At 36.9% G+C, this 22,509-nt stretch overlaps 1 pseudogene across 1 annotated transcript; it reads right to left on the reverse strand.

Annotated features, from left to right (window-relative positions):
* Positions 1 to 325: 325 nt before the first annotated feature.
* On the reverse strand, positions 326 to 21,262 carry LOC143571374 (sodium/hydrogen exchanger 6-like; annotated as a pseudogene). The gene is made up of 20 exons (XR_013142085.1): positions 20,868 to 21,262; positions 19,626 to 19,944; positions 5,337 to 5,422; positions 5,131 to 5,242; positions 4,300 to 4,362; positions 4,165 to 4,184; positions 3,967 to 4,061; positions 3,150 to 3,178; positions 3,032 to 3,063; positions 2,887 to 2,934; positions 2,734 to 2,794; positions 2,543 to 2,640; positions 2,387 to 2,462; positions 2,274 to 2,293; positions 2,079 to 2,176; positions 1,894 to 2,003; positions 1,035 to 1,112; positions 839 to 942; positions 656 to 747; positions 326 to 557 (listed from the first exon to the last, which is right to left on the reverse strand). The product of XR_013142085.1 is annotated as a sodium/hydrogen exchanger 6-like (transcript).
* Positions 21,263 to 22,509: the final 1,247 nt, after the last annotated feature.

Here is a 22,509-nt window from a genome sequence, read left to right on the forward strand (position 1 = left end):
TGCTACCCTCTTGATGATGTATAATATATAATGCGAAGTAACTTTCAAGTAAAACAGTTTTACGTCCGCATTTTAAACTTATATTTACAATAATTAAAACTAGTAAGAACAGTCAAATTAGTTTTAAAAAAAAAAGAGAGAAAGAGGGATTGGTTTGTTCATAACAAAGTCTGTCCATATGCAACACCAGCACTAAGGCTCGCCATTTTTCGGTATCCCTTAACTGGCTGACCAATATATTACCCTTATAAATGAACGGTTTTATAGTGTTTCTTACATGTTTTTGATTTTACATATTAGTTAAAAGGTTTGTTTGACAGTGGACTTCTCATCAAAACAATGCAACTTATACTCAAAACAAGTAAATAACATTTCCAACTCCCTTCTTCATCTACTTTCATCATTTACACAAGTATACTAGCAACTGTATCGTACCTTAACTGCCTACACTTAACAATTTTCGGTCATTCGTCATTCAGTTTACTTCATTCCATCTCAGATATAAGAATTCTGCTAGTGGAAACCTTCTCTTCTAGACCTCAGTAACGAATCTTCAGCTGACCATCAAAAAGTTGTTGGTTAAAACATTAACAACATATTGCAACAAGATTATAACAAATGACATTAACGATCATATATCTATGTGTTTATTTACCATGACTATCATCACTGTCATCCCTGTCTCCAGATTGAGTTGTGAAGAACGGAGTAAGGTAGTTCCTATCTAATGCCCTGAAAGATGCAGCACTGCTTCCAAGAAACACAAAAATGTAAGAAAGGAAATTAAAAATAAAAAAAAGGATGTAAAAGTGATAAAATAAATGAGACGTTTACAAACCTTTTATGAAATTCTTTAAGTCTCATCTTTAGTCTGTTCCCAGATGATGTTGACGACTCTTCATCGTCATAAGGAGTCGCGTAACCGTTGTTAGCTTCAAAGTTCTGAATCCGAAAGAAGAAAAACAGTTCAAAGGTAAAGAAAATCTATAGAGATATTAGTTTATAAGAAAAAAAAAGAAGAAAATTATGCTCACATCAGTCAAGTGGGGCTCATCTCCTACAACATGTAAAGCTTCAAGCATAGTACCGGTGGAGCCACCAATAAGCAAGACCTACATTATTAAATACCATGTTAGAAACAGGTCTTAACAATTTCTTACAAGGTAGATGAAAAAACATTGTCACAAAAAGATCATAAAGTGCTTACAAGGTAATTTGATTGCGTGTTAAGTTTAGTACTTTAGAGTAGTTGTAAACTTGAGTAAGTAATGCTCTAAAAGAGAGTGAATGATTCAAAATTATATACTTACACTAATCTTTCTAGTAGGTATAGTACTTTTTCTGGGCATATGGAACTATTCCACTACTAAGAATTAAGATTTAATATATACATGTTTTGTATCATCATTTTCTGGTTTTATTATACGTTTCATTAACTGTATTATATAGTCAATGCTTTTGACGTTATTTTACTAATCTCGTGAAAATAACGTTAAAAGTGGCGGAAGGTTAATCAGGCATCATGTGGTGGCGTTGATAGCCGAAAGACAACGGTACATGCACCAATCAGCCGGTGTCCCGATGATTGTGTCTTATGTGTCTTATGTCCAAGGCTTGATGCAAAACTACTATCGAGCCGGGGGTCTCACCGGAAGCAGCCTCTCTATCCCAATGGGGTTGAGGTAAGGTTGTCTACATCTTACCCTCCTCAGACCCTACCATAGCTTTGCTATTGGTGGGATATACCGAGTACGATGATGATGATGTTTTGTATCATCATTTTCTGGTTTTATTATATGTTTCATTAACTGTATTATATAGTCAATGCTCTTTTTCACGTGAAAAGTAATAAAAGGCATTAACAATATATATGAAATAAGTTAGTTTACCTACCGTTAAAACGACTATTGCAGTGGTTGTAGTAAATATTGTCTGACCGTGTCCCTCAGGAAGATCATGAACTGATTGCAAAGCAAGAGCAAAAGCCATAGCTCCTCAAAGTCCTGAGTCAACAAAATAAATCAGTTTTTTTTAAAGTTAGTTATAAACTGTCAGATCTGAAACTTGCATCTGCTTACCACTGTACTAAAGTGCTTTCTGGTGTTTCACGGGTATTTGTCGCTGTGCAGGTCGAACTAAGTTCAACAAATATGCACATGTGAAAACATTTGCAGCCCTTCACATGTCATAAATTCAATCAGTAACTAGTTTAACTATGAAAGTATTACCAAATCAAATAAAACACTGCTCGAATGATAATAAATTTGGCATACCTGGCTAATCCGATGAATATCTGATACAATCAAGGCACAAGTTAAGAAAAGGTCTAATCTGCTTCAAAGAACCATATAAACTAACGACGTTATAATTAACATATCAAGGATACAATAGAAAAAAAGATGAATCCAATGTGGGACCAGCTATGCTGTTCCATAGCAATATCAAAACCCATGTATATGAATCTGCAGAAAAACCAAGAAAATAAAGGATTGTTATCAATGATTAAGAATCTTAAAATATTTGAAAAAAAAAGCACCCTTACACGAATGTCTCAGCTAAAGATGATATCAGATGAAAAAAAGCAGCCACAAATTTCTGAGAATTCTCTGACAAGTTTGAGAAGGAATAATGCTTCATAACCTAGACCAAAACGCAAAAAACTGTTTAGAAATCTTTTTTTTTTATTTAAAATGAGATAAAACACAACAAAATCAAAACCATATATTCACTAACCATTCCAGTGAACAAAATTGACACAATGCCAGATAAGCCAAGCCCTTCTGCCAGCATGTAACTGAAATTAAGATTGTGGGTCACAGATCACAAAAGGGGAGCACGTGTATATGATACAAAAAGATAAAAGTAGATAATATGTAGTGAGCTTACGAGAAGTATGGAAAAAGAACAAACAGGCAGCATTCTAAGTTCTGTAGACTGAAAATGATGCATAATATGTTACACACAGTTAGTACAGCTGTGCAGGTTTAAGGTGAAACAGAATAATAGAAATTTCAAGATGGTAGGTACTTACTTATCAATGTCCAAGCCTGCATACTTAAACAGGTTCATGCAGTTAAGGTTTTACAATAACAAAGAAGAAGATGGAATTGTAATTAACTTCATATGAATAATCACTACAAAAAGGATATCAAAGCAGATGTGAATCCAACTCCAACACCTGTCAAGCAATGACATCGAAATGAGTAATCTTAACAAATAAGAAAGCCATATTTATAAACGAGGGACATTCCTGGATATGTTTTGTATCAATGTGATAGATACATTTAACACTGATATATACAGTTACCATTCAGTTTCTTAAGTATTGCTTGCCAGGTCTGAGAATCAAAGCCCATATTGTATTTTACAGTTTCATTTTTCAGCCAGAATAATAAATAAGCCTAATTATTACATGACAGAAATAACTGTTACAAGAATCTGGTTATTAATTTTCTACTATCGCTAAGTCATAAGTATTAACTATTAAACTAGGTTTGTAGATATAGACTGCCATCGACATTTGCAGAAGTTTGATTATGTTCCACATTTTCAATCAAATGCATATTAATCAATCAGTTTATCACCATGTTACCTTTTCACATAAGCACAAATGTTCAAATGATACACACATATCACTATTAATGTCTATCAGTAAATCAACATATTAACACCCCTTTGACTTTTTCCATGACAATACCTCAGCTCTACAGTTGAAAGTTTCACTTTGTTTTATCTTTCTACAACTCATTATAAGCACTTGCAAAAATTTTTCCAATGAGATGTTTTTTTTATGATTTTTATTAGTTCATCAAAGACTTACCACAAGGCTTTCTTAATCTTTTGATCTTATAACCTTGTCAAAACAATATTCAAACTACAGCATCTTCTTAACAATGAAAAAAAAGAAACATGCAAAACATACAACAATTGTTTGCATCAGCAAAAGCATAAGCTAGATTAACTGACCTGCTGACATGGAACCAACAAAGGTCTCAAGAAACCTGACGACTATCAAGAAGAAATTTTGTCCAGATGAATTGTTCTTCACCAATGACATAGTCCTGCACAAATGAATTACAGCCACGTTATGTGTTAATCTTTTCATATTATATAAATATAATGTGCCCCATTGTATATTAAAAACAGCACTGAATTTATACAAACCTGTAAAGGGAAATTGCCATCTACGATTTTTGCAACAACCAAAAGAACACACACCAATACAAAAAAGTTCAGTGCAAGTATGGATATCTCAACTCAATATAGAAGTAGGATAACTGAAATCCGAACCACACTTACCGCGTCATTTAAAACCGATTCAACAAACACTAGTGCGTAGAGATTCATGTCTGTGCCAAGCTCCTACGGTAATAAATATGGTCATGTAAAATTGGAAAACAGGCAGACTCTTAAAGAACTTAAACTTAGATAAAGATGGTTTAATGAAGATCAATTGAGACAAACAAGTAAATTTCACATGGTAAAAGCATATTCAGACCAATAAGTAGAACTGTAGCGGTCCAAGTTCATTCACAATTTACATTTACAAAGAATTTTTCACAAGCCATAAAATCTGGAGTAAAAAGCTGTGTAAACAATGAACTAATTTGGTGAAGAAACATTGACAGCAGAAAAATGAAGCATGTGCATGCAGACTAAAACAGCTCCTGAAGGTCTTTGCAATCTAGTAGATATAAATCTGCTTAAAAAAGATTCGAGAACGCATAACAACATCCTAAAACCTATCAGATATATCCATATGAAGCTTTGCAAAAACTTATCTCCCACCTCATATCATTAACATTTCCCATTAAGTGACGCCATAATAAAAAACAGATTTTTACTGTTTGATTGTGTATTAATCGTATATACTTTAGGCTCATAAACTAACTTATCTTCTATATCTAATTCATTTGAGCCCCTAGGATTGAGTACGCAAATCACCCCCCTTCTAAAGCATTTATATACTCACTTGTATTCTAGTATTCTAAACTAAAAGCCCAATAAAGATTTCTTCATTTAATGGAAAAGAAAACAAGTCACCCTTACTGATTTATTCTTGTAAATCAATACTGATAAACGAGAACATAAAATCAATGGACAAGGACTACAGTTTAAACCAATTCAAACCTGAAAAATGGAGAGAACGGTGACAGGATCTGTTGCTGAAATAAGGGCGCCGAACATCAGACACTCAACCAATGGAAGTCTGTACATGAGATACAGTACACCACCAAGGTACCTGCAACATCACATGTAAAGCAGGTTGGATTTGTTGAGACATTTAACAAATTAATACTATACACTGAAACTTCATTGGTAAAAGTAATACTCACACCAAAAGACCTGTAACAATTGCAGCAATAAAGGTTCCCAAAATTGCAAATGTCACAATGGCTCCAAAGTTTGAAAAGAATGGTTTCTGAAAAATTAAAAAAACAACAGTTAATAACTTAATACACATAATTTGATAACAGAATGTGATCAAGAGTCACGATAACTTACAGGCGCTAAACTGAATCCCGATTGGGTACAAACAAATGGTCAAGAGAAACAATTGGGCCAAACCTTCCACTAACTTTATCAAGAAAAAAAACAAAAAAACTGAGCAAGGATATAATATGATGGGAGGCAACAAAAACAGGAAGAAGAACTCCTCATGAAAATTAAACCAGAACAGAAAAAACCAAATTGTGCCTGGTAAGTTGTACAAAACTAATAGAAAGTATGGATACGGGCTCCAATGTGAATGGTCTTAATAAGAAGCAAAAAAGCATGAGTAAAGAAATGATACTAGTTTCGGTATTGGAAATATTGGCAAGTCCGCCAACAATTAGCCCTAGAAAGATGAGACTATTAACTCATAAGTATGAATCAAAACATAAAAAATGAAATGAGTATAAAATTGATTACCGATCAATAGAACCTGTGACGGCGTAAGACATGGCCACAGCATCATTATCTGTAACAGAATGCCGACGCCTGCTGATCCTTACCTGGACTTACTCCTCCAGCAGGTGATATTTGCAGCTCATCCATCGCCACTGCTTGAATGATAGATTTCAATTTCAATATCAAGGATAGATTTGACTTTCAGTTTAGTCTTTATGTTTGTTTTCATTATTAATTTCCACAAGTATGGGTGGTTTAAGTTTGCACGCAATTTAAATTATTATATGAATTTATTTATAAAAAATAGCAAGAAGCTAGAACATCGATACATCACGAGAAAAAACAAAATTACACGTTCAGCATACATCAATCCTTTCACGTAACTCCCTTCAATTTTCCTCTATTCTTAACCCATAAAAACCCCGTAACTTTTATTATATGAATGGCCATGCTAAAATAAACTATATGACAAAATAAAAATTTGTAACGTGTGTTAAAAACAAAGGTCAAGTTATTCTATAAATGGTAACAAAAATGAGAAGTGTGAGAAGATATAAACGATTGACATGTGTCAAGTGGGGACCAAAAGAAAAATGGTATAGAGGTAATTGCAGGGGCGGACCCACGTACATCCGATCGGGGTCTCGGGACACCAATGTTTTTTGAAAATTACTTAGAGACGGTATATTAAATTTTGTAAGGACCCCTTAAAAATTAATACTTGGAACCCATACTATTAAAACTGAACTGGGCTAATGAAAAATCTCTTACTTTTTCTTTGAGAGGTTGTAGGTTCAAGCCTCACCATACTATGTTTTTGTTGTTGTTTTTTTTTTGTGTGTTTTTTTATATCCTAGTCAATATTAGTTATTTAGTTAGGATATTTGTGGTTTTCTTTAGTTTCTCCCGTATAATCATTATCACCCTGTAACATATATAATGGCAACATGAGTTTTCATTATTCTTTTATTATTTATCTTGTGTATATATATTATAATTAATCATTTATTTGTTTTAAAGTTATTTTTTCATGTTTTGGTCATGTATGTAAGACCATATATATAGCTTTCTTTTATGTTTTTCGGGTATAAATAAAAATGAGTTAAAAGTCTAATCTAGATTCTCTCTACTTACTCGTTTCCGATGACACCATATTTCCGTGTTTTATTATGTCCTCGCCTGGACCCGACTCGAATAACGACCGATCCGAAAATTTTGTAAACCGAAAAAATTGGGACCCCATCGGCAAAAAACCCTGGGTCCGCCACTGGGTAATTGTACACATTTTCTCTCCCCACATGCAAGACACATGTTAATACCCCCATCATTTTAGAACGTCTATAACTTTTTCGTATGATATTTAAAAAAAAAATTCATCATAATAACAAGCGTTTTTTTATCTTTAATATGAGTATGATTTTTGTTATATAAAATTTAAAACAAAAATTACACCATTGTGTCTTTTCGCACACCATTGTGTCTTTTCGCTTATCATTGTATCTTTTTTCGTCATTGTGTCTTTTCGCTTATCATTGTGTCTTTTTTCGTTATTGTGTCTTTCAACTCATCATTGTGTTTTTTAAATACTAATAACACTGTTGTGTAATAATAATATGTAAAAAAAATGATAAAATAACAACAAATTATCTAATGCATAAAACACAATAATTAATACATGTTACACAATAACTTGAAACGTAAAACACAATGGTGATACGTATCACACAATAACCTAAAACGTAAGACACAATGGTGAATAGGTATAACACAATGACCTAAAACGTAAGACACAATGGTGAATAGGTATAACACAATGACCTAAAACGTAAGACACAATGGTGAATATATATAACATAATGACTTGAAACTTAAAACACAATGGAAATAACATATTACACAATGACTTGAACGTAATATACAATGAACGCAATACTATTTTTCTCAAATTAAATGAATTTGTCATATGTCAATCCGAATAAAAGACAATGAACGTATTACACAATGACTAAAAGTTAATGACGAACAAAACGACACAATGACGTAATCTTCGTTTTAATTTTTGTCTTTAATATGAGTACCAATTGAAAAATATAATGATCAAAATTTATAATACAATTCATATAAAAACTCAACTAAAAGACACAATAAATAACTAAATAACACAATTAAAAAACCCATTAATTTTTTTTATTCTTATATAACAATATGATACTCATATTAAAGATAAAAAACGCTTATTATCATGGTGAATTTTTTTTTTAAAAAAACGTCGTGTGAAAAAATTATGGACATTTTAAAGTGATGGGGGTATTGACATGCGCCTTGCATGTGGAGAGAGAAAGTCAACAAATGTGGGTTATTACCTTCATGTCATTTCCATCAATTTTTATTTATTAAATTAATCTCAGTCATTCAAACTAAGATCAATGGACTGGATTCCTTCTAACCATTCTCATTTTTGTTGTCGTTTGTATTTTAACTTTACCCTTAAAAACAATTTAATATTAATCAATCTAAAGTTTTATATACTAAGAGAAAAATACACACAATATTTAATATTTAAGAAGTAACAGTAAGATACACATAATATTCAATAACTAAAACACTATGACTATAAACTAAAACATAGTAATAGGTTAATGCAACTAAAATTCGTCTACGGTCACTTTCTCCATCAAAATTGAAGCAATCCGAATTCAACGATTCTCGACAACTGACATGCAATCTCATGAACGCATATCCAATGAAATAAGTTAAAGGTAAACTTAGATACAAGAATTAAATAAAGATATTTATTGCATTTTCATTTGCAAAAAATAGATAAAACCAAAAGACCATACCGCCCTTTTGATTAGCTCAAATGAAAGCCACATCTCATATTCTTATTGTTTTCTATACATTTTAGGAAAAACCAACTTCTTAGGCTGGTTGTTATGGATAGGTGTTATGGAGGCTATGTTAATGTGTTAAGCATTAACATTTTAGAGTATATAAGAAAAAGGTGTAGCTCACTAACCACCTGAAAGTGGTATGGAGCTTTAACTAATCCAACCACAAACACATAACTTAGTTAAAGGTCATTGTCTTTAACATTTTAGAGTATATAAGAAGAGAGGGATATACTAAGTGTGCCAGATTTATGTAGTATTTTGTTGTTTAAGTTGCTTGCACACGTGCTATTTAGGTTGTACTAAGAGATTGATAATCTTAGTTGCATATAAAACCTATTTGGTTATTAAAAAAAAGCATTTTTGTATTGTTTTACCACTTTTTTTATGTTTAAGATTTAACAAATTTCAAAATATTATCAAAAAACTAATTTATAAGTATGAGACACTATATATTGCATCAATTTTTAGTTTTCATGGCCTTAAGGATGGTGTGAATACGAGGTAACACGACAAAGTAAGACCATGTATAGTGGGTGTTGGTCTCACTCTGCGTCAACCTTTTAAAGCATTAAACATCATTGTAGCACATGTAAGAGGCGCCAATGGGGTAAGGCTGAGGGGTGTGGGGGGCGCGAGAGGGGGCGTGAGTGGGGGCGCCATCCAATAATATTGTGACGTGTGGCAGAGAGAGAAACTTGATAAGATGGGTATTGGTAGTGGTGATAGCGCCCCGGGGCATGGTGTGGAGGGGCGCGAGAGGGGGCGCGAGCGGTTTATTTTTTTATTTTTTTATAAATGTATTAAAAAAACGTATTATTAAAAAAACAAGTAATTATTTAAACAAACACACATTAATTAAAAAAACACATTAATATATAAAAAAAATTAAAGTACTAAAAAATTAAAAAAACACATTAATTAAAAAAAATTAAAAAAACACATTAACATTATTCTTATTCTTCGGCTTCGTCTTCTTCGATCAACCTCTTCCGGATACGTTCCTTTTGTTTTTCCATCAGCATTTGGTCGACCGGATTTAGGTGGCTGAAGTCTCTTGCAAGGAAGTCCAAATCTCTCATTCTTTTTTTTTCCTTTTTGTCAACAGAGACCACCTCCAGGGTTTTGTTGAATTTATTGAGGGATTCAACAAGATCGTTGATGTTTACGGCTTCCCCCTCAGCCGGTTTTTTCCCCCTGGCGTCCCTTCCCAATGGCCGCCTCCTCGGCGGTGAAGACGTTTCCTCCCCCGCAACGTTTAGGTCGAATCCAACCCGGCAATCCGACCCGTCCGTTGTGCTGTACGCTCCAGACGAACTAGTTTTAGTCCGTTTCGGCCCTACTTCCGCATCAAGGTCCGGCGCCACCAGCTCAACCCACTTGGCACACCTTCTCAACCTCTCCCACAACTTTACACCGTCCCACGTCTTCACCGCCCCATACCTCCGCAGGCACTCCTGCTTCCACTCTTCGACAGTGAAATTATAGACCGCCAAATCGTCACTGCCACTTGGTCTCATACGACCGGCGTTCCTGTTGAACAGATTAGTAAACAAGCCGACAAATTTTCTAATTTCGGTCCACCGACCCGAAATCATATCGGGATTCCGCTCTGTACTCCCAACGAGCGAATAGAACGTCTCCCTAACCTTTGTCCAAAAGACCTTGCTCTTTTGGTAGTCGGCTGCAAAATTATGTAAATAAATTTGTAAGCCATTTAACTTTTTTATTTAACTTTTTATTTACAATCATTTTTAAAAACGTTAAAACAATTACCGCAACGCCGATCCTCAGAAATGGCTATCCAAGCCCGACACAGGGCTTCCTTCTCATCCGATGACCACGGAGTGATTTTCCGTTTCGCCCTTCCGGTCGAAGCCGAACCCGACCCGTCCGTTGCAAGTTGTTTTTTCCGGTGGACGCGTCTTCTTTGTCCCGCAGCTTCACCTTCTGGTTCCGGTTCTTGTGTCTCCGGAACTACAAAGTTAGGAGACGGTTGCATGTTGGATGGTTGAAAGCCGGATGATTGTTGCGACCCCGAATAAAACATCGGTTGTTCCGGTGCCGACCATAAATCGTCGTAAGGGTAATCTGAATCTAGGTTTGGGTACCAATTTCCAGACATGTTTTTAAAAAAAGGTTTCGAAGATAGGGTGATTTTGGGTTTTGGGTGTGGTGTGTGATATTCGTTTTGGTTGTAGTATGTGAGAATGGTTGTGTTTGATATGTATTGTGATATATGTATTGTGATATATATAGATGATTTTGTTAAAAAAAAAAAAATATTTTTATTCATTATTAAAGCCTTCCAACGGCTCTTTCCCATTTCCCACAGCCACTCACGCGCGCGAGCCTCCTGGCGCCTGCCTCGTTTTCCGCTCTCGCGCCCCTCTCGCGCCCCTCTCGCGCCCCGGTGGTGTGGCTCTCGCGCCCCGGGGCGCTATCGAAGTCCCTCACGCGCCCTGACTAGCGCTCCGCACCCCTCAGCCTAAGGCTGAGGGGTGTGGGGGGCGCGAGAGGGGGCGTGAGTGGGGGCGCCATCCAATAATATTGTGACGTGTGGCAGAGAGAGAAACTTGATAAGATGGGTATTGGTAGTGGTGATAGCGCCCCGGGGCATGGTGTGGAGGGGCGCGAGAGGGGGCGCGAGCGGTTTATTTTTTTATTTTTTTATAAATGTATTAAAAAAACGTATTATTAAAAAAACAAGTAATTATTTAAACAAACACACATTAATTAAAAAAACACATTAATATATAAAAAAAATTAAAGTACTAAAAAATTAAAAAAACACATTAATTAAAAAAAATTAAAAAAACACATTAACATTATTCTTATTCTTCGGCTTCGTCTTCTTCGATCAACCTCTTCCGGATACGTTCCTTTTGTTTTTCCATCAGCATTTGGTCGACCGGATTTAGGTGGCTGAAGTCTCTTGCAAGGAAGTCCAAATCTCTCATTCTTTTTTTTTCCTTTTTGTCAACAGAGACCACCTCCAGGGTTTTGTTGAATTTATTGAGGGATTCAACAAGATCGTTGATGTTTACGGCTTCCCCCTCAGCCGGTTTTTTCCCCCTGGCGTCCCTTCCCAATGGCCGCCTCCTCGGCGGTGAAGACGTTTCCTCCCCCGCAACGTTTAGGTCGAATCCAACCCGGCAATCCGACCCGTCCGTTGTGCTGTACGCTCCAGACGAACTAGTTTTAGTCCGTTTCGGCCCTACTTCCGCATCAAGGTCCGGCGCCACCAGCTCAACCCACTTGGCACACCTTCTCAACCTCTCCCACAACTTTACACCGTCCCACGTCTTCACCGCCCCATACCTCCGCAGGCACTCCTGCTTCCACTCTTCGACAGTGAAATTATAGACCGCCAAATCGTCACTGCCACTTGGTCTCATACGACCGGCGTTCCTGTTGAACAGATTAGTAAACAAGCCGACAAATTTTCTAATTTCGGTCCACCGACCCGAAATCATATCGGGATTCCGCTCTGTACTCCCAACGAGCGAATAGAACGTCTCCCTAACCTTTGTCCAAAAGACCTTGCTCTTTTGGTAGTCGGCTGCAAAATTATGTAAATAAATTTGTAAGCCATTTAACTTTTTTATTTAACTTTTTATTTACAATCATTTTTAAAAACGTTAAAACAATTACCGCAACGCCGATCCTCAGAAATGGCTATCCAAGCCCGACACAGGGCTTCCTTCTCATCCGATGACCACGGAGTGATTTTCCGTTTCGCCCTTCCGGTCGAAGCCGAACCCGACCCGTCCGTTGCAAGTTGTTTTTTCCGGTGGACGCGTCTTCTTTGTCCCGCAGCTTCACCTTCTGGTTCCGGTTCTTGTGTCTCCGGAACTACAAAGTTAGGAGACGGTTGCATGTTGGATGGTTGAAAGCCGGATGATTGTTGCGACCCCGAATAAAACATCGGTTGTTCCGGTGCCGACCATAAATCGTCGTAAGGGTAATCTGAATCTAGGTTTGGGTACCAATTTCCAGACATGTTTTTAAAAAAAGGTTTCGAAGATAGGGTGATTTTGGGTTTTGGGTGTGGTGTGTGATATTCGTTTTGGTTGTAGTATGTGAGAATGGTTGTGTTTGATATGTATTGTGATATATGTATTGTGATATATATAGATGATTTTGTTAAAAAAAAAAAATATTTTTATTCATTATTAAAGCCTTCCAACGGCTCTTTCCCATTTCCCACAGCCACTCACGCGCGCGAGCCTCCTGGCGCCTGCCTCGTTTTCCGCTCTCGCGCCCCTCTCGCGCCCCTCTCGCGCCCCGGTGGTGTGGCTCTCGCGCCCCGGGGCGCTATCGAAGTCCCTCACGCGCCCTGACTAGCGCTCCGCACCCCTCAGCCTAAGAGTGCTAACAAAATGGCAGGCGTGAGGGCTTGGTTGTGGACCATGGCATTGGTTAATCAAACCATATTTAACACTTTTTATTAAAATAAATAAATAAATAAATAAATAAGTGTATTGTATGTAAAACAATTACACAAGTTTGATAGTTTGTTTAGTGAATGTCCTATGTGACAGTGATATGACATTACTTTTTATTAGTATAGGACCCTTCTTTACACATTGTCTAACAAGTGGGGGCGAATGCAGTTCACATTGAAGGGTAGCATTCGCTACCCCTCAACTTTTCGCCAGTAGTGTAATTTTTTTTTCTTTTTTGGTCAGTTTTCGTATTTCGCTACCACTGGAAAAATGTTACGTTACCTCTATTTGTTTAAAGGCCAACCAGTTTAAAAGTTCAAATCAAATAAAGCACAAACAAATTTATAGCCCAAAGCAAATAAAAACCACTAACCTTTTTTTCTTTTGTTTGAACGAGAAACATTAAACAGAAACATACTCAAACAGAAACAGGCTCAACGGAATCATCATTTTTTAAATTTTCAAATCAAATAAAGCCTAAACAAAGTTTATAGCCCAAAGCAAATACAAACCATTAACCTTTTTTTCTTTTGTTTTAACAAGAAACATCAAACATAACCTGGCTCAACAAAATCAACATTTTGAGGTTGAAAACTTTAATATGGTTTTGGATATGAAAATTTAAGAACATGAAAATAGATTTAGTGAGGTCTCAACTAGTTTGTTAGTATATATGTCTAGTTTAAATCTTAAGATTAGTTTTCCAAGTTTGACATATCTAAGATAGTGACATTTTCAAAAATGTATCTCAATGATTTTAGTAATGAATAAAGATGGTGTATTTCATGTGATCGTATGACCTTTTATCACACTTTAAAGAAAGATGATAAATTTGCAAAATTGGGTGAATGCACGGCATTGCTCGTGTAATGGTGGAAACCGGAAAACATACAACTTTTCCTTTGGTTTATCAAATATTGAAGCTAACGTTGTTTTACCGATTGCAACCACAATCGTTGAAATATGTCTTTCTATAATGAATCTTATAAATACGGGTTTGCGCAAGCGAATGGGTGATGAGTATTTGAAAAATGATTTAAGCTGTGCAATCGAAAGAGAAATGTTTAATAAAGTAAAAGATTATAGTGTAATTGTCACACCCCGACTTAGTTCCTAGGCGTGTGACCACAAGTTGGTACCTGTTTTGTAATTATATCAGAGTTTATGGGTTAATTTTAGCGGAAGACTTTAGGTTGAATATAATATTAATTTACATTGAAAATTTACTAGGGAATTAAATACCCGAGTATTGGTTTACAAAAGATATGTTTTCATATTACAAGGATTTTATATAAAAAACGGAGCCATCTTGTACGCGCTTCTATCTTCAATAAGACTCCAATCCTTGTTATTGCTACTTATGCTTGATTACCTGCAATGGGTTGGAAAAATACGTCAGCTATATGCTGGTGAACACGTATGACTCAATAAAACATTTTGAATGACGATTACAATACATATGTAGTTTTCTTGACAATCTCAGCGGAAGCATTTCTACTTCCTGTATATATACCACTGCCCTACACACACAACGGTATTCCCCGAGCCAAACGACCCTAAATTGAGAACTGGTCATGACCGGTTAAGCTCGTGGCTTCATTGCCTTTGATTGATAGTTATGTTTGGATCCAGACACATGCGTATTCGGTCTGAGTTGATATTATTCTCTACTTTGTATTATAACGTTTTAAAGATTTCATTATCTCATGTAGACATTGATTGACTCGTTAAGACAAACACCCATTCGTCTCACTGAGTATAAATATGTTTTGTCCGATTAAAAAGGTTGACGTATTCACCTGTACCGTCGGTGTTGTAAACTTTGACTGATTGATTGATTGACTGTGAATGATATTAACCTATACATAAATAGGTTCGTATGAATGTTTTGAATGATGTTAAGCTATGATTGTAAGCTTAACCTTGAAATCGTTTATCTTTGATTGTGAATGAAAACACTTGTTTTATGTGGCGTTTGATATAGCATGCTTTGGCCTAATAGGTTCTATCACGTTGGTAAGTTTCTCCAGATAAGTAAACGGGTCCCTCGGTTGATTGGGATTTATGCGAATTACTTTTCCTTAGGCAAGAAACTTATTACTAATGATATCCCCCTTCCAGTTACTACATGCCCGTTAAAATATCTCTTTTGTTTAACATTACTTCATCATGAAGTAACGTTTTATGAAAACATGATTGTGAATGAATGTTTGTAAAATATGATCAAGGTTAAAGGCCATAGCCTCGATTGATAGTCTAAGCTATAATTCAAATAACTTAAACATAACTCCTACCTCAATTCGGATACTTAGATTGCTAATATGAAAAGGCAGGATCTTGATCTACTCGCTTATATGATTGTTTCTTGATTATAACTTCGTTTCTTGCACGAATATCGAAAAAACAGCACGTCGGCTCGTTACGGCAACGGGGCACGCTTTCCAATGCTATGTGTGTGTAAAGGAAGGTGTTTTTTGGGATGATTTGAGCTCATGCCCGTCACCCCCCCTTTTATAGCCAATTTTCGTCCCCATTGCGGTACGCGATGGGTTCCTTGTGCCCTATCGCGTACCGCGGCGCCGCAAAAAGACGCCGCCTTATGCGGTGGTGACACGTGGCCTGTCACAACGTGCCACGTGTTGACACGTTGTTGGACACGTGTCCACTGACTCAGCAACCCCATCGCGCTACGTGACGGGTTTAATTGTTATCCCGTCGCGTACCTCGACGGTAGGAAATTTCCAAAATTTTCATTTTTAGTCCCTGAACTTTCTAAGTTAGTACATTTAGGCTCATATTAAAGAGGGTAAAAGACGCGGTGTTACATCCTCCCCACCTTTTGAATAATCTCGTCCTCGAGATTTATTGGAATAGATTAAGATACTTTTTCTTCATTTCTGACTCGAGTTCCCACGTATGCTCGGGTCCTCGTCTTGAATCCCATTTGACTTTCACGAGCTTGAGTCATTTGTGTTTGAGAAACTTGATCATGCTATCTTATATTTGAATAGGTTGTTCCACAAACTTAAGCTTCTCGTTGATCTTAACATCTTTCAATGGCATAGCAAGGGTTTCGTCGGCTAAACACTTGCGCAGATTAGATACGTGAAACACATCGTGAATACCCTTCATCTCCTCGGGTAATTCTAAACGATAAGCAACTAGTCCAATTCTTTCAAATATCTTGAATGGTCCAACGAATCTTGGACTCAGTTTTCCTTTCTTCCCGAATCTTACTACACCTTTCCAAGGCGACACTTTCAATAAAACTCTATCGCCTTCTTTAAACTCTAAAGGCTTGCGACGAACGTCCGCATAGCTCTTTTGTCTATCTCTTGCTGCCTTTAATCGTTCTCGGATTTGTATAACTTGATCAGTGGTTCTTTGAACAATTTCTGGTCCTGACAACTGACTATCACCTGTTTCTGACCAACATACTGGTGTTCTACACTTACGCCCATACAATGCTTCAAATGGTGTTGCTTGGATACTCGTATGATAACTGTTATTGTACGAGAATTCCATCAGTGCAAGATGAGTGTCCCAACTTCCTCCTAAGTCGATAACACAGGCACGAAGCATATCTTCCAAGGTTTGAATTGTTCGTTCACTTAGGCCATCAGTTTGGGATGGTATGCAGTACTTAAGTTTAATTGAGTCTCCATAGCCTTTTGAAAGCTTGACAAAAAATTTGAAGTGAAACGACTATCTCTATCAGATATGATGGATAGCGGCACACCATGTAAGGATACTATGTTTTCGACATATAGATGTGCTAATTTATCCAGACTAAACGTTTCTTGAATTGGGATGAAATGGGCAGACTTAGTAAGTCTATCGACAATAACCCAGATTGCATCATTTTGGCGTGAAGTTTTCGGTAACTTCATGATGAAATCCATAGTTATCATATCCCATTTCCATATCGGGATTTCCGGTTGTTGTAGTAATCCTAACGGCTTTTGATGTTCAGCTTTCACTTTTGAACACGTCAGGCACTTAGCTACATACAAAGCAATGTCTTTCTTCATCCTGATCCACCAATAATCATCTTTTAGATTATGATACATCTTGTCACTTCCCGGATGCATAATGTACTTTGACTTGTGTGCTTCTTCTAAAATTTTATCTCTTAGACTTCCGATCATCGGTACCCAAATCCTTGTACCGAGTCTAAGTATTTCATCACTTCCTTTAACTAGTTGATCGATTGTACCATTCTCTTTTTCAGCTTTAATATTTCCTTCTTCTAGTGCCAACTTCTGAGCTTCTTTGATTTGACTAGCTAGATCGATTTTAAGTTCCAATCTAAGAGCTCGAACTCTCTTTGGTTTCTCATGTTCTTTTCTACTTAAGGCGTCAGCTACCACGTTGGCTTTTCCTTCATGATATACGATCTCACAGTCGTAATCATTAAGTGTTTCCATCTAACGCCTTTGTCTCATGTTCAACTCTTTTTGATCAAATATATGCTTCAAGCTTTTGTGATCAGTATATACAATGAATCTTACACTATACAAGTAATGTCGCCATAACTTTAACGCAAAAATTATGGCGCCTAATTCAAGATCATGTGTGGTATAATTCTTTTCATGAGTTTTCAATTGTCTCGAATCATAAGCAATCACTTTCTTTCCTTGCATCAAAACACTTCCCATTCCCGTATGCGAAGCATCACAGTAAATGACAAAGTTTTCTAGCCCTTCTGGCAAAGCCATAATCGGTGCATTAGTTAACTTTTGTTTTAGTGTTTCGAATGCTTCCTCTTGCTTCGGTCCCCATTCAAACTTAACTGCTTTCCTTGTAAGTGAAGTTAATGGGACAGCTATTCGAGAGAAGTCTTGAATGAATCTTCTATAGTATCCGGCTAAGCCTAGAAAACTTCGGACTTGAGTCAGTGTCTTGGGTTTCTCCCATTTGGTTATAGCTTCAATCTTTGCTGGGTCTACTTGAATACCCTTCTCATTTATAACATGACCAAGAAATTGTACTTCGGATGACCAAAATTCACATTTCGAGAATTTGACGTATAATTTCTCATTCCTTAGGGTTTCAAGTATAATCTTAAGATGAACTTGATGATCATCTTTGGATTTTGAATAAATAAGGATGTCATCGATAAAAACAATAACAAACTTGTCTAAATATGGCTTGCAAATCTGATTCATCATGTCCATAAAAGCTGCTGGAGCATTAGTGAGTCCGAAAGGCATCACGGTGAACTCATAATGTCCGTATCGGGTTCTAAATGCTGTTTTAGGTATATCTTCTTCTTGTACCTTCAATTGATGATAACCCGATCTTAGGTCAATCTTGGAAAAACAACTTGCTCCTTGAAGCTGATCGAACAAGTCATCGATTCTTGGTAATGGATACTTGTTCTTGATCGTGACCTTGTTTAGTTCTCGGTAGTCTATACACATCCTCATCGATCCGTCCTTCTTCTTTATGAACAAGATTGGGGCTCCCCATGGTGACGAACTCAGTCGTGTAAATCCTTTCTCTAAAAGTTCATCTAACTGTTTCTTTAGTTCTTTCATTTCCGTTGGTGCTAGACGATAAGGTGATTTGGCAATTGGTGATGTTCCTGGCATGAGGTCGATCTTAAATTCTACTTCTCGATCAGGCGGGGCTCCTGGTAGCTCATCAGGAAATATATCTTGAAATTCGGACACGATTGGCACTTCCTCCATTTTCTTTGGTTCGGGTTCTTTGGTTACATAGGCTATGAATGCGAGGCATCCTTTACCTCTGCAATGACTTGCTTTGATCTTAGAAATGATTCCTACTTTTCCTCCTTCTTTATCTCCGGTTATACGAATGGTTTTGTTATTGGGTGTTCGAATGTCGATGGCTCTATCGTTACATAGGATACGGGCTTGATTAAACAATAACCAGTCCATACCTAAAACTACATCAAAACCTGCTAATGTCATGGGTAACAATCGGACAGGTATGACGTGATTGGCTAAAGAAATTGTGGCATTATCTAAAGCCTCGTTTATTATACTTACGTTACCATCAGCAGTCTCGAATTCATAATGTTTATCTAATTTAACTAAGGGCTCATTTAATTGACTACAAAATTTATAATCTATAAAGCTTTGGTTTACACCCGAGTCAAATAAAACTCTAGCATAAACATTATTTATAGGAAACGTATACGGTGATCACGTCCGGTATATCAGCTGATTTTTTAGCGTCTAACATAAAGACACGAGCGTTTCCTTTCTTGGCATCGGTCTTCGTACCGCTGCCACTTGCACCAAGCGTCACTACCGTTTTCTTCTTCTTTGGACACTTAGTACTATAGTGTCCTTTCTCACCACACTCAAAGCATACTCCTGTCTTTTTCCGGCAATCTGCTTCCGAGTGTCCCGTTTCTTGCACCACATACCACTGTGTTAGTTGGTCGAAGACATCTACCGAAATGTCTCCTACCGCACAACTTGCAAATGGGGCGACTATACACAAATCCCACTTCTCTTTTCTTCTCCGTCTTCTTCACCTTTCCACCCACACTCATTTTTCCATCATCCTTCTTCTTCTCTTCTCGGTTCCTCAACATCCCATCCATCAAATATCCGGCCAACTCCATGGCAGATTCCGTCGTGGTCGGCATATGTGATCGAACTAAGTCACGGATTTCTATCGGCAACCCGTAAATATAGCGCGCCACTTTGTTGATTTCAGGAGTGACCAAATGAGGTACGATTCTACAATACTCAAGGAACTTGGTGTTATATTCCTTGAGATTGGTTCCCACAACCTTGTGGTTCCACAGCTTGGTTTGAATCTGATCCATTTCGTTAATCGGACAGAACTTCTTCATTACCATAGCTTTTAATGTTGCCCAGTCTAGATTATATAAATTCTCTCTACCCTTGATTCCAATCAGGGTATCCACCACTCTAATGCCCCCCCCTTGAAAATCTGGGAGGTATATTGCACCTTCTCGCTTTTCGTACACTTGCTTAATAGTACAATCGATTCCATTTCCTCCAACCATCGGAGGGTATGTATTACTCATTTATCCCCGTGAAATTCTTTGAGGTTATAGACTTTGAACACCTTGAAATCACAACCTTCATGTATCTTAAGTTTCTTTGTTTTCTCATGGAAGTTGTTTTCAGCAGTCGAGCTTTCATCACTCGCTTCTTTCTTTTTTGGTTCTTTCTCTTTCTTACTTTCCTTCTTTTCCGATTCCTTTTTAGATTCTTTCTTTGATTCTCTTTTCGAAGTAGCAGATTCACTTTTGCTTCGACTTGTTCTCTTATTAGAATGTGAGGCAGTACGACTTTGATCATGTTTCAATATTTCATAGATTGGATTTACAGCCTCTTTTATTAGATCGCGGATACCAAGCACATAATTTTGTGGTATGGCTTGTATATTTTCCGCAGTTACTTTTTCTTGCATGATTTCTTCGATTGTCTTTCCTTTATTATTTACTTAAGTATCTTGATTACTATTTGCTTTAGACATGCTGTTACATGAATAAAACAAAATTTCAGAAAAGACACACTTTATATTACATTTATTTATCTTACAAGAAAAAGATCATAACAACTACAACTGTACATAGCCATAATTTCTAATCCTTAATCCATTTGTAACAAGATTTTTCATCTTGTCACACTTCTTGGCAATCTTTCTCCCTATTCTCTTTTTGTCTACTTTTTCGTTTCTCAGCTCGTCCATCACCGAATTTGGCGGGTTCAGATATCCCGTTGGTGTGGATGTGGCTGGAAAGAGATAAGCATTCTCTTGTGGATAGAGATGCGGGTTAGCAACATATGCATGCATTTCTTCATCAGGGATATTGTTGGTGTAAAACTCCTCGATGAGATTTGCCACCTCCCGAATCTCTGTTGCTTGCTGGGAGATCGATGGTATTGATCCCTTATAAGATGGAAAATAAGGATATTGATTCTCCTCATCTTCTTCCTTGGAATTCTCCTCTTCCTCGGATTCATAAGGATTCTTGATTGGTGATTGAACTGATATCTTTTTGTATGGTAAGATGACCCTCATCTTTGGCTTACGACTTGGTTCAGCTATGGTCGGTGGGATCTGATATTGATAACCCAATGGTGGTGATCCGGATTGCCATATTCTTTGATCCGAGTGACAATTCATCCAGCTTGATGACTCCGATTCAGTTTCTTGTTTGATTTTACTCTGCACCTCCTGTTCCTCGGAAGGATGGTATGTTGGAATGTCGGAGGGGTAATACTGTAGAATGTTGTCCTCGGTATTGTCTTATATTTTGATTGGACATTGTTGACTGCGTGGGAGATACACAGGTTGACTCCCGTACGGTAACACCGGATTGATTGGTTGATCACGATTGAAAAAACTAGTGTAGTAACTATTGCTACTTTCCATATCGGATGGTTCGTGAATGATTGTCGGTACGGATCGTATGGCTACTCGGTGTCTACGACCAAAGTAGTTAATATAAGACATCTGCACTTTAGTTAAGTTAGGGATAGGAGGTTTACCAATCCTATCTTATCCCTACGGATAGTAATAACGAGGATAATAATGATTAAAGCCTAGGTACTAATGTTTAATACCTAATTCGCTGAAACCGATGGCTCTGATACCAACCTGTCACACCCCGACTTAGGGCCTAGGCGTGTGACCATAAGTTGGTACCTGTTTTGTAATTATATCAGAGTTTATGGGTTAATTTTAGCGGAAGACTTTAGGTTGAATATAATATTAATTTACATTGAAAATTTACTAGGGAATTAAATACCTGAGTATTGGTTTACAAAAGATATGCTTTCATATTACAAGGATTTTATATAAAAAACGGAGCCATCTTGTACGCGCTCCTATCTTCAATAAGACTCCAATCCTTGTTATCGCTAATTATGCTTAATTACCTGCAATGGGTTGGAAAAATACGTCAGCTATATGCTGGTGAACACGTATGACTCAATAAAATATTTTGAATGACGATTACAATACAAATGTAGTTTTATTGACAATCTCAGCGGAAGCATTTCTACTTCCGGTATATGTACCACTGCCCTACACACACAACGGTATTCCCCGAGCCAAACGACCCTAAACTGAGAACTGGTCATGACCGTTTAAGCTCGTGGCTTCATTGCCTTTGATTTATTGATTGATTGATAGTTATGTTTGGATCTAGACACATGCGTATTCGGTCTGAGTTGATATTATTCTCTACTTTGTATTATAACGTTTTAGAGATTTCATTATCTCATGTAGACATTGATTGACTCGTTAAGACAAACACCCGTTCG

Source organism: Bidens hawaiensis, unplaced genomic scaffold (assembly GCF_021521415.1).
Source record: "Bidens hawaiensis isolate Kalapana, Puna unplaced genomic scaffold, B.hawaiensis_p1.1 tig00025360_1, whole genome shotgun sequence".
NCBI lineage: Eukaryota > Viridiplantae > Streptophyta > Magnoliopsida > Asterales > Asteraceae > Bidens > Bidens hawaiensis.